A 12,417-nucleotide genomic window follows, 5' to 3' on the forward strand; every position below is an offset into this window, starting at 1 on the left:
CCATCTGCCTCAGCCTCCCAAAGTGCTGGGATTACAGGCATGAGCCACTGCATCCAGCGGTGTCACACACTTTTAAACAACCAGATCTCGCAAGAAAGAAATCACTTACTATACTGAGAACAGCACCAAACCATGAGGGATCCACTCCCATGACCCAAACCCCTTCAACCAGGCCTCACCTCAAACACCGAGATTACATCTCAACATGAGATTTGGAGGGAACATCCAAACTGTCAAAGCACAGGAAAGTGAATTCTCAACCTAGAGAGGCTTTGGACAAGGGTTTGGCCAGTGTTACTTGGAGATGCTCACCTTCCCTTTCAGCAAGTGCTGAAGGAGCAAAGGCATCAAGGTGTAGGACTATAGTATGCTCAGGGAATGTCTGGGGACTTGCTCAAATCCAAGTCCGCATATGCATCAGTCTGCATATGTAGTTGTAAAATGCATGGCAATTCCATGCATAGGTGCAAGCATTAGACTGTCCATTTTCATTATAAATTATTTCTATTTGATTTTTCCTTTATATTACAGTTAGGGGACCCCAATTAACTTTTTATTTTTTCGAGATGGAGTTTCGCTCTTGTTACCCAGGCTGGAGTGCAATGGTGTGATCTTGGCTCACAGAAACCTCCGCCTCCTGGGTTCAGGCAATTCTCCTGCCTCAGCTTCCTTCCAGTTAACTTTTTTAAAAAAATTGTGTATGTAGGTTCACTATGAATTTTATTTCAACATAGTATAAGGGGCATTAAAAAGTACGTTATAGAAGGGCATTGGGATGTGAGAGGGTAGGGCTGGGGCCACTGTAGTAGATGGAGGTTGCCCACAACAGAATGACAAAGTGTTCTTCCTTGGAGGACAGAATAGTGGATGCTTTGCTTATGGGATTTGCAGTAGACTTGAGGCATGATTTCCTGGGCAAGAAAGCTGTTTGTCTTTAGAGTAGATAAACTAATGGAAAGAACACTGAGTCAAAAGATCTGAGTTTTAATCATGGTTCTGCCACTTCCAGATGTTGAAACCAGGAAACACCTCCCTGGTGTTCGTTTCTCCATCATAATGGGAGCCTCTTGGACCAGAAGAAGGTGATCTTGCCATGAAACATTTGAACACTTTGAGGATCAGCCTTCAAGGGCTCTCAAGATTCCTTTCCTCTCTGGAACAGTCATTGTGGTGGGTCTGAAGGCAGGAGAGTGAAAGTGACAAGAGCATCCACCAGTTTGAACCCGGAGATTCCATCTTGAACCAGTAATTTAATTTCTCTGAGCCTTCATTTCAGCCTAGATAAAATGGGAATTATAATAGTCTTACCTCATTGGAGTGATGAGATTTCGAAAGATGACCTTTGCAAAAAGCACTGGAACTCAGTAGTTCTCAGTAAATGTTCAATGTTTGTTTCCTTCCTCCGACCTTTCCCACCTTCCCCAGACCAATTCGCAGCTTTTGCCCCTCTGCTCTGCTCTCTACTCCCTGAGTCCCCATGCCAGGTTTGGGAGGGAAGGACTTGGAGTTGTGCTGAGTCTCACATTGTTCTCGTACAGGGAACAGACGTTAGAAGTTCCTTTCTATCCAGGGACTTTCCAACTCCTTCTTTGGGCCAGCTGTGGGGCCCATGGCAAGAAAAGTGACTAAGATAGGGATAATTTCTGAGGCCTCTCTGGCCCTGACCAAGGCTCCACCCACCAGGAGAATCACATGAAAGTGATTTCTCAACCTGGAGACTTTGGACAAGGGTTTGGCCAATGTTACGTAGAGATGCTCACCTTCCCTTTCAGCAAGTGCTGAAGGAGCAAAGGCATCAAGGTGTAGGACTGTATTGTATGCTCAGGGAATGTCTGGGGACTTGCTGGAATTTACAGTGCAGATCAGAGTGAGGGGAAGGGGAAGCCAGGTGGAGGAGCTGAGACAAGGCGAGATTCTGCAGAACCTTGTATGCAGAGCACTGCTGTGCTATCTACACACTCTCGGAGCCTGTTTCTCATATGTAAAATGGGGATAAGAATTCCACACTAGCACGTGAGCTCCACGAGAACAGGCCCCTGTCTCTCTCATTGGCTTCTGTAAGGACAGGGCCTGGAGTGCTTGGCCTGGGGTGACCCCTTGGTCTGTGTTGGCCAAAGGAGGGATCAGATGAAAGGCACAATGAGCGTGAAGTGTCTGGGATAAATGAAGATGCCTGTGGAGTGTGGGGCTTCTTGAAGATCCTGTAGATGAGAATGAAAGGGTGGTGGAAACCTTGGAAGGCAGAAATAGGGATTTTTCCTGTGAAATGTGGGGAGCCAGGGAAGGTCTTTGGTGGGCTAAGAAGCCCAGAAGGCCTCTGGGCAGTGTGTTGGGTCTGGGCCTTTCCTGAGATGGAGCCAGCCCTTCCTCAGGAAGCTCCCTGTGTGTCATCATCATGGGGAAGTCAGGGTCTTCTGGAGGCAGCTGCAGCCCCTCTAGAGACAGCCTGAGTCAGGAATTGAGAATTTCTGGAGGTGGCCAAGTGTGGGCCCCTGGGGTTGTTCCTTGAGGCTAGGAAGGAGCTCCCACCCGCCTGACTTGGAGTCATGGAATCTGCATCTGCAGGCCCACAGGACCCGTGACCTTTGACCCTTCACACCACCTGACCCTTGGACCCCAGCAGGCTCCACTGTTTGGTTGTCTGGGAGGTGAGGAGAGCTCAGGCAGAGAGGGAGAGGGGCAGTGCTGCTAGTGGAACCCCATCACATATATCTTTTTAGGGGGCTCCCAAGGCTCTTCTTGGCCTCTGGTGAGGTTCTCCAGTTGGGCTTACTACCAGGAGGAAGTCCATGTTGTTTGGGACCAATCCCTGACCCTTCTGGTGGCTTCAGTGGTTCTGAGGGAGGCTGGGGCTGTCCCCAGAGTCTTCGGCTTTCCCTTTGCTACATTCTGGGGCTTCCACTCACCTCTGCCCCACTTCTCTGCTTCCCACACCCTTTTGCCATTGAAGCCGGCCCCCATGCATGCTCCCCATGGTTAAACACTCTGCACTCCAGCCTTGCCCTACCATCTCTGCTTCAGAAATTCTCCTGGGGACAAAAGAGATCGACACAGGAGCCAGGCCTCCCAGAAGGAGGGCAGATGACTGGCTGAGAGCAGGTGCTGCTTGTTTGTCAGCAAAATGAAAGAAATAGGATGCACTTTTCAGGGTGGTGCGAGGGTTAAACAAGACGATGCCTGGAAAGGGTCAATAGAGGCCCAGCACGTGGCAAGTGCTCAGAACAAACACAGTCATACAAGTAGTAGTAGCAGCAGTCGTCATTCATATTATAGGTTTTGTAATTTAATGAGTCATTTTAATTTAGTGGCAGCTCAGATCCAAAACCTTGTGCTGAGGAGGCTGAAGGGAGGCTGGGGCCAGAGGCAGGCCAGTTCTATCAGAGGTGGCTCTGTGGTGGAGGAGAGCTCATGTCAATCAGCAAGATTTTGGTAATGAGGAGAGCAAATGTTTGGTGAGAAGCAGGGAGAGGAATGTTCTAAACTGAGTCAGTGACCAGGAAACATAGCCCTCAGTGGTTGGAGGATATGGACCCATATTTAGAGGGCGTAGGCTTAGCACTTTGCACACAGTTGGTGCTTAATAAAGGCTGGCTGATGTTCCCAGCTTTCCCCTCAGTAAGAATTCACAGTAAGGGCTCATGAAGTTCAATGCCTAGAGGACTGGTAGTCATGTACTCACTCAACAAGTATTTATTGAGCATCTACTATATTTCAGGCACTGTTCTAGGAATTGATGCACCATTCAACAAATCTTGCCATCAAGAGGTTACCATCTAATGAGGGAGAAGGCAGATAATAAACGGACAACCTAGAGAATATGTAGCATGCAGTGCTTTTCCTCAGAGAAGGATCGTTTATGCTTTCAAATATCAGAACATGCATAAAGCACTTAGACAGTGCCTAGCTGGCACATAGTAAGTGCTAAGTAAATGCTTCCTATTATTTTGGCTCTGGCCTCACCAGTCTGGGAGTAAACAATCACTATGGCTATAATAGAACAAGATTTCTTTGGCTCCGTTCCCACTGTTTAAGCATTTTAGCTCCTGCAAGCCTTTCCTTGACCACTTTGAGAGGGCCTGTCACAAAGGCTCCCAGAATTTGTCCTCTTGGCAAACAAGTGGCATTATTCCTCCTGTACTGATTCTGCAACTCTGACTGAAGGTGATGATATCCCACTGCTGTCAATACCCTCTGCGAAGGTCACCACCAGAAACTGCCCACAGGCCAATTCTGCTGGGCGCCACGGAGGCCTGCATGCTGACTGACAATGGCTGAGTCAGACACACCTTACCCAAGAGAGTTGTCCCCCCATCCCTCCCATGACCACCCACACCTGGACTCCCCAGATCCCAGGGAACATTGGAGAAGCATGCCTTGCTTCCCTACCCCACCCCTCTTCTTTCAAAAGCACTTTTGTCTTACCTTGGAACTCTGAGTTAACTTCTCAGAGCCAGAGCAGAGGCCACTTTTGTGGGCCCTACTGCCACTTACCACTGCACTGGAACTGTACCTGCCAAGGTCAGTAACCTCCAAAGGTCGCTGCTCCATCTTACCTGATTTAACCTACAGCTGGTCCATTGCTCCTCCTTGAAACACCCCCTTTACTTGGCTCCAGGATGATGCACTCACCAGGGTCTCTCCTGGCCTCACTGGATTACCCTTCCCAGCCCCTGCTTGTCACAGGTCCTCTCAATGCCCCCTGACACTGACTAGGGACTGGGGGCTGGGGGCTTGGCTCAGGGCTCCTGGTCCTCTTTTCCTTCCTGCCTGCCCACATACTTTCTCTCCTTTGTTGCTCTAACCTAGTGTCATGGTTTGAAAAGCTGGAACTCCAGATTCACATATCAGAGACTGCTATGAGGTGTCTCCCATGGACATCTGATAGGCCTTCACCTTCACGTTTCCAGAACTGAACTCCTGATCTTCTCCCCACCCCGCAACCTGCGCCCTCCTCAGCCTTTCTTATCCAAGTTAGCTTAGGTAACTGTGCCTTAGACCCCAAACCTTGGAGTCTTCCTAGAGTGCCCCTTCTCTCACCACCCATCCTCACACCCAGTCAAATCCATTACAAAGCCCTGTAATCTCACTGTCCAGATCCCTCCAGAATCCAACCATCTCTCACCTGCCAATGCAGCCACCTTCGAGCTGGCTTTCTGGCTTCTGCCCTTGCCTAGTTCCAGTATATTCTCAGCAGAGCAGAAGGACACTGCAAAGTGTAGGTCACCCTTCTAGCACTCCACCCCATCCCACAAAGAGTCTAAGTCACTGGCATGCCCGACAAGATGCTACATGTTATTTCTCAGACCTCATCCCCAATATGCAGAAGGGGTGTAGGCAATAGGAGCCCTAATAGATATGAAACCCTGGCTTTAGTCTGAACACAACAGGTGTGCTTTAAGTTCAGGGCCATTGCCCTTGCCTTGCCCTGGAACAGTCTTCTCCCAGATATTCGTGTGATTCTCTGTCCCACACCTAGTTCAGAGTTTTACTCAAATATCGCTTTCTCATGGAGGGCTTCCCTGGCTGCACTACTGAAACTTGAACCCATTCCAACCCATGGCATTCTCTGTCCCCTTCTCCTGCTTTATTTTTCACTGTCGTTCATTTCCAAGCTAACATACTATATAGTGACATATTTGTGTGTCTGTTGCCTATCTCCAGCCACATAGATCTTATTTACCACTGCGTTCCTAGCACCTAGAACAGGGCCTGACACTTAGCAGGTGCCTACAGAATGAATTTGTAAAAGATACCACCCTTGATATTGACCCTACCTCAACCCTCCTTTAATCCTGGCTCATGGCTTTGAACTCTATTTGTAGTAGACACTGACTCCTACTGCACTTAGGGAGGGCATCATTCAAACAGACCCCTATCTAGCCCTGCCTCGTGACCGTCCAGAGGAGCTTGGCATCCTAAGTTTGACCTGGAACTCTTCACCTCACTCTTCCCTCCAACCACAGTTCAGTTTCTACCCAACTAATGTTTATCATTGCCAGAGAGGGCTGGGTGGGAGTTTAGACCAACAGTACTGCAAAGCAGGGATCTTCAGATAAGGCTAATGCCATAGACTGAATGTTTGTGTCCCACCCCCGCCAACCCCCGCCACAAAATGTATGTGTTGAAATTTAACCCTTGAGGTAATGGATTGGGGTGGGGTGGGGGATTTGGGAGGTGATTAGGTCATGAAGGCAGAGTGCTCATGAATGAGATTAATGCCTTTGTAATAGAGACCCCAGAAAGAGCCCCTGCTGCTTTTGGCATTTGAGGACACAGTGAGCAGAAAGTTGTTTATGAACCAAAAAGTGGACCCTCACCAGACACCAAATTTGCCAACACCTTGACCTTGGACTTCCCAGCTTCTAAAACTGTGAGAAACTGTGTTTATGAGTGACTCAGTCTTTGGTAATGTGTTACAGCTACCCAAGTGGACTAACACAGCTGAGCAGGGTCAGCTATTAATAGAGAGGGAATTGGGAGCAGCGGGCAGAATGTCCCAGAGTTTCAATAAGCCCCATAGGAAAACCCAGGAAACAGATCCCAAGAGTATCACCAGAATGGAGTTTTAGTCACTCACTAAGCCAGAACCGTGCCATGGGATGGCTCAGGAAGGCCGAGGGAGACAGAGGCCACAGATGTTACTAGAGATATCTGGGGCAGAGACTAGGGGCTGCTAATGTTCCATCGTAGTTGGCCTTTGCCTTCTAGGGGCTGCCTTAACTCTGGTAGAAGATAAGGCCTGAGTCTACCTCCCGACAACTGCACTGTCCTCAGATTGGCAAGGGCACTTAGCAAACAGCTCAGTCTACCATCTTCCAAGTTATATCATTATTTATCTACATGGCAATCAGTCTCTTTTCCAAAAATAGTGAGCTGTAGAAACTCATCCTGGTACCCCCATAAGTAAGCTAAAAGCCCATAATATAAATAATGTCTCCAAATGTTGGGTGGATGCATGAAAGAATGGATGAATGCTCCCATGCTCCACTCCAAGGAAAGGAAGAGGGGAGAATCAACCTTTTACTGTTGGTATAAGATACTCTTCACTGAACTCTGATCACACCCCTACCTGTTCCTGATTTTGCCATTTTCTCTAAGGTAGTTGTTGTCAGCCTTGTTTTATTGATGAGAAACCTAAAACTCAGAGGGGTTGCTGTCTAACTAAAATGTAAGTTAACTTATATAGCTGGCAGAACCAGTATTTGAAAACAGATCTGACTAACCCCAAATCCCATGCTCTTTCTCCTGGGCCACGCTCTTTTGAATGAAGAGTTGTAAATATCTACTATGTGCTGGTTATTATATTATTAACTAGAACAACCTCAGGTAGGTTGTTCTAGTTAATCCTCATACTATGAGACTCATATTATGCCCCTGTTACAAGTGGAAAAACTGAGGTTTGGTGAGATTACCTACCTTTCCCAAGGCCATCCAGCTTCTAAGGTTCAGAGCTGGATTGAAACCTGGCTTTGTTTGACCCCAACAGCAAGCTCTTTCCACTGCTCCCCAATGCCAGGACATGAGGCAGTGTCCAGGCTGGTGGACTCTGGGTGATGAGCTCAGGCTGCTGGTGGACTCTGGATGATGAGCAAGGCCTCTGTTTGCTTCTCTCTTGAGTCCATTAGTTTTGTGCTGCTCCAGCTTTGCAAATAGTGGCCAGTGTATCTGTAATGGCCAAGCCTAGGCAAGAATCAGGAATGAGTGGACAGGGCAGGCCCAGGACGGGTCAGTCTCCAAGTCTGGAGACACAGAGCCAACAACATACCTCTCCACTGACACTGGTGCACGAGCTCATCGCTGGGTGCTGGAACCCACTCACTGCATGGTTTTTGCTTTGGTGCAGAGAATTAAATCTTAGCAGTATGGTGGGTGGTTGAGAGCTCAGACTCTGGAATCTGACTTCTTGGGTTCAAATCTAGGCTACTCATTGGCTTTGTGATTTTCAGTTGGTTCCTTATTTCTTCTGAGCCTTACTTTCCTCATCTGGAAAATAGGGTTAGTAATAGAACCTGTCTTATAGGGTCATAGATCAGATCAAATACAATCATGTTGATAAAGGGCTTAGAACAAAACACTTTACTGGTATCCCATCAATAGCAGCCTCAATTGTAGTAATTTTTAAATATTGATGGGTTAATAAAGACTGAACAATTCATTAAGCCACCAATGAATGGGAAAATAACACAGGCTCGTGGATACCACCTCCCAACCTCCCAATGTTTTTTTTTTAAGAATACTGGACCTGAAATCTGAGGATTCAAGATTTAACTTCAAATCTGGCTGTGTGACTTCTGGCAAGTCGCTGTACCTCTCTCAATCTTGTCCAACTTATCTGAAAAAGAAAAGTCATGATATTGGAACTGCTCTACTTAGCCCTTGGAGTCACATGAGGCTCAAACAAAATAATGTTGTGGAAATATTATATAAAGTATAAAATACTGGAGAAATGCTAGCCATTGTATTGAGTTAGTTCTCCTTTCTTGTCCCCCACCCCACCCGGGTTCCCTCCAGCCAGTCTACCTCCCACCCATTTTGGCTCAGCTGCCCTGGAATCTCAGTTGGCTCCCAGAAAGCATTTGGAGCACAGCACAAATTGTCCAAAGGTTGCTTCCAAAGCCTTTGGCGACTAAGTCTGGCCCCAGCCCTTCCTCCTTGAAAATGTCTGGCTTAATGGGAAAGAATGTGGGTTGGCAGTTCAGTCCCATTCAAGTCCACAAGCATCCACTGACCACCTACAAATGCCAGGCCCTGGACACTGGGCACCTGGGGCTCAACAAGGTTGTCTGTTCTCAGAAGCTCGTAGCTTAATTAGGAAGCAGTCACCTCACAGACAACCATGCCATATGTTGGGGTAGCACTAGACTGGGGGCCCAGAGGAAGGCACTGTAACTGTGCTGGAAGAATCAGAGGAGGTTTCCTAGAGGATGGGACATCTGAGAAGAGCCCAACCCTCACCCAGTCACATCCAAATATGAAAGACTTCATCCCATGGTGAAGCCCTTACCACACTAGCACCTCCTATCCCTGTGGTCATGGGTTTGTCCACACTTCAAGCTAAAAGTAGCCTTAAAATATTATTTAGTCCAGCTGTCATTTCAGAGAGGCCCAGAGGGCTGAAGTGACTTTCTCATGATTACCCAGCTGGATCTGCTGAAAATATTGGGTGTCTTTTATGTGAAGATTAATGTTTCTTCTTGGAGATCCATTTCCAATCAGATCAACTTCCTGGGACAGGGCACCAACTGGTCACAAAAGTAAACCCAAAGTGGGAAATTCTTGGAGCTCCTTTTCTTCTGTCCCTTAGGCTGCAACAGCAGACCTAATCCTTGCACAGCATCCCACAGTGTATGTGGGCTCCTGCATTCCACTCAGTCCTCATAGCAACTCTGTGAAGTAACTGTCACTTAACTTGTTTTACAGATAAGGAAACTGAGTTTGGACAAAAATTGTTAAGAGGTGACTGTGAAACTGGAAAATTGATCTCAAAAATCAAAGAGCCCTGAGTCAACATCATGATCTGACTTCAAACTGGAAAGTCAATTTCATTACTTAGGAGTAACTGTTTCCTCGCCCTCTCCTTTCTTTTATAAAATTGCCTTCTAAGCAGCAGGAATGACTGGTCAGCACCACACCGGCTGGAACGTCGTCTCTTTCCTGCCTTTTGATCCTGCCTCTGTCCTCCTTCCTCTCTTCTTGGCTTTCTGCCTATATTCCTGTCTGTGTTTCTTTCTCCGTATTACTTTTCTCTCCCTTCTGTCCCTTATTCTCTCCCCACCTTTGTGTTTTTCTCTGCTCTATCTGGGTGTCTGTGTCTGTGTCTTGTTCTTTCTCTCTCTGCCTCGGTCTCCTTTCTCTCCTCTCTTCCCCTTCCCCTCCCAGGAAGGCTCTGCAGGTACTTGAAGGCGCCAAATACCTTGGCCATGACTAATCCAGGGCTGTGCAGTGGCTGCGTCTTGCAGACCTCTCAAGTTTCCAGTCACCAGTTCCCGGAGCAGTGGGAGGGGGAAGCCACTGAGGGAATCTGACAAGGCCCCTGCCCAAAGCTGCACATTCCCTGGACAAGAAAGGAAAGAGTATTACCAGAGAAGAGACAAACAGGAGGCATTGATCAGTGACAGTTTGCCACCCTCCCCTTCCATCCCTGAACATCTGGTTTGAAGAAGAGTGGAGTCCCACCCTCCAGATGTGTGGCCTGAGGCTAAAGCAGCTGACAGGAAAGACAGGCAGTGACTTCACAACCCGCTTAAGCTGGGGGAGCTGAGGGTGTACATGGGGAACAGGAGCCAATATCAGTGAAAGCAAAAGTCCAGGCTCTCCGTCTGTTCTGGATGGGCAGCTGGGTGCTGGGAGCACAGGGTTTAGAGAGAGAGAGAGAGACCCTCATCCCTGCTGGCTGGGTTTAAATCTTGACTTCTGGTTCCTAGCAGTGAACTTCTGCACCACTGATTCCCTTTCCCAGCCCGTAATTCCTAACCTGTCAGAAGAGTGCCGCTTCTTCCCTCACAGAGCCATTCTTACATTTTGTTAAATGAAATCACTTCTCTGAAATGCCTAGCACAGGGTAAACATTGCTGTCCTTCCTTCACCTTCCAGAAAGCCTTCCTGGACAAGCCCAACTCCCCAGCTCTCCCGCTCTCCCGCTATCCCCTCTCTGCTCCCTGCCGGTCTCACTGGTTCTTTTCTGAAAGGGTCTGCCCTCTTGTCAGACCGCCCTGCTGCATGGGCAATTGCTCTTGTTTCTGCACTTGCCCTTGGTGGTGGTGGTGGTGGTGGTGGTGGTGGTGATAGTGTTAGTTCTCAGCAGAGTTTCTATCCAACATCCCGCCTCCTTACTGACACAGTGAGCCGCTTCTCCTACACTAAAAGAGAGACACTCACAGTAGCATGTTGGGTGAAAGCATGGACTTGAGGGTCCGCTAGACCCAAATTTGCATTTGACCATCTCTACTTATTAACCTGTGAAATGAGGATAAGGAGGGAAGGATTGGGTTCTAAAGATTAAGGAGATGAATTTCTCAGTGTTCTAGGCCCTCAGGAGTGGTGACGTTTAGCTATTATTACATGGCCTGTTAGCTCCCTCAGTACACGGCATACTGCTAGGAGTAAAGCAGGCAATAATGAATAGAGCTAGAATAACATGGAGGGGCTCTCACAGATTGCTTCTTATTGGTGTTTTGTCTATTTCAGTTTACCTTGGACTGGGCTCCTGGGAGTGCCCAGCCTTTCAGACTCAGAATAATTTCAGGAATCATCAAGATATGCCATCCATTTCCACATTTTGAAGGGAAATATGAGTGGCCAACAAGGGAAAGAGATTTGCTTAAACTTCTGATAAACACATTCATAGAGTTGTTTGTTCTCTATCAAAATGCAGAGAAGGTGACATCTGCTCTGAACTCCTGAGGGCCCTAATGTACAAACTACTCTCTATAGCTTTGCACTGAGAAGCAGAAGTGAGAGAAACGGGTGGATTGGACATGAAAGGGGTCATCTAGTGAATAATCCCTCCACCCAGCTGGTGTGGCACCTCCTGTTGTTCTCTCTGAAAATTTACTTGCTCAAGATCATGCAGGGAGTAGTGATGAGTCAGGATTCGAACCTAGGTCTGTTTGATTCCAGAGCTCGGTTTTCCATGACACCTGCTGCTTCTGGAGGGAAACAGCTATCACCAAAAAGAAAAAGTGGCCCCCAAAATGAGGCTTAGACCCCAGAAAACCAATTCACTGCCTTCTGCAGTTGCCTCAGGCCACCCAGTCTCCAAGAGGGGAGGAACAGGAGAGGGAGGCAATGTTGACATCCCAGGTGGGTCTTCAAGCCCACCTGTGCAAATTAGAGTCCAAGGAGAGAGGCAGCTAAAGACAGTCATCACCTGAGCCCCAAGGATACAGACCACGCACCTTATCTAGCTCAAGTGGGCAAATGGCTGGTGAAATTCATGGAACCTGTGAGACTTACCTCTTCCCAAGCAGGTCAGCAGCAGGTAGGAGGGACAGCTGTCTCAGCTTTCAGCCTCTTCTCCACCTCTCTCTTTTCCTAATGCTCTCTCCCTCTCCTCTGTCTCCAACCTTTCTTTCCTTCCTCTGTGTCCACTGCCCCTAGTTAGAAGGAATTCTAGGCCACTAGCTGGCTCAGGGCATGAGGATGGCCCAGAGTTATCTACAGAAGCCACCCAAGCGTTGTTCCTTTATTTCCATTCTGCTGGTGAGATATTGAGTGTTCAGAATTGGAGCTGGGATATTAGGCATCAGATGACTGTGACATCCCACAAGGCCACCTCCTCCCCCACCAGGGCTTAGGCATCCACTGGCAACTTTCTATATTTCCCAAAGCCACGTATGAATTATACATTTATACTCAGGGGGAAACTGAAATAGCCGGTGTTAAAAAATGCTGATTATCTCATATTGATCACTTGAT

General features: G+C 47.8%; 1 protein-coding gene and 1 long non-coding RNA gene across 8 annotated transcripts in view; one reads left to right on the plus strand and one right to left on the minus strand.

Moving 5' to 3' along the window:
• Positions 1-12,417, plus strand: part of SYN3 (synapsin III) — a 503,620-nt gene that overhangs the window by 282,934 nt on the left and 208,269 nt on the right. The gene's annotated exons all lie outside the window — the stretch shown is intronic.
• LOC144577950 (uncharacterized) lies at positions 7,861-10,038 on the minus strand. Its single transcript, XR_013522786.1, has 3 exons — positions 9,914-10,038; positions 8,243-8,332; positions 7,861-7,983 (listed from the first exon to the last, which is right to left on the minus strand). It is a non-coding gene; the product is annotated as an uncharacterized LOC144577950 (long non-coding RNA).

Source organism: Callithrix jacchus, chromosome 1 (genome assembly GCF_049354715.1).
Source record: "Callithrix jacchus isolate 240 chromosome 1, calJac240_pri, whole genome shotgun sequence".
NCBI lineage: Eukaryota > Metazoa > Chordata > Mammalia > Primates > Cebidae > Callithrix > Callithrix jacchus.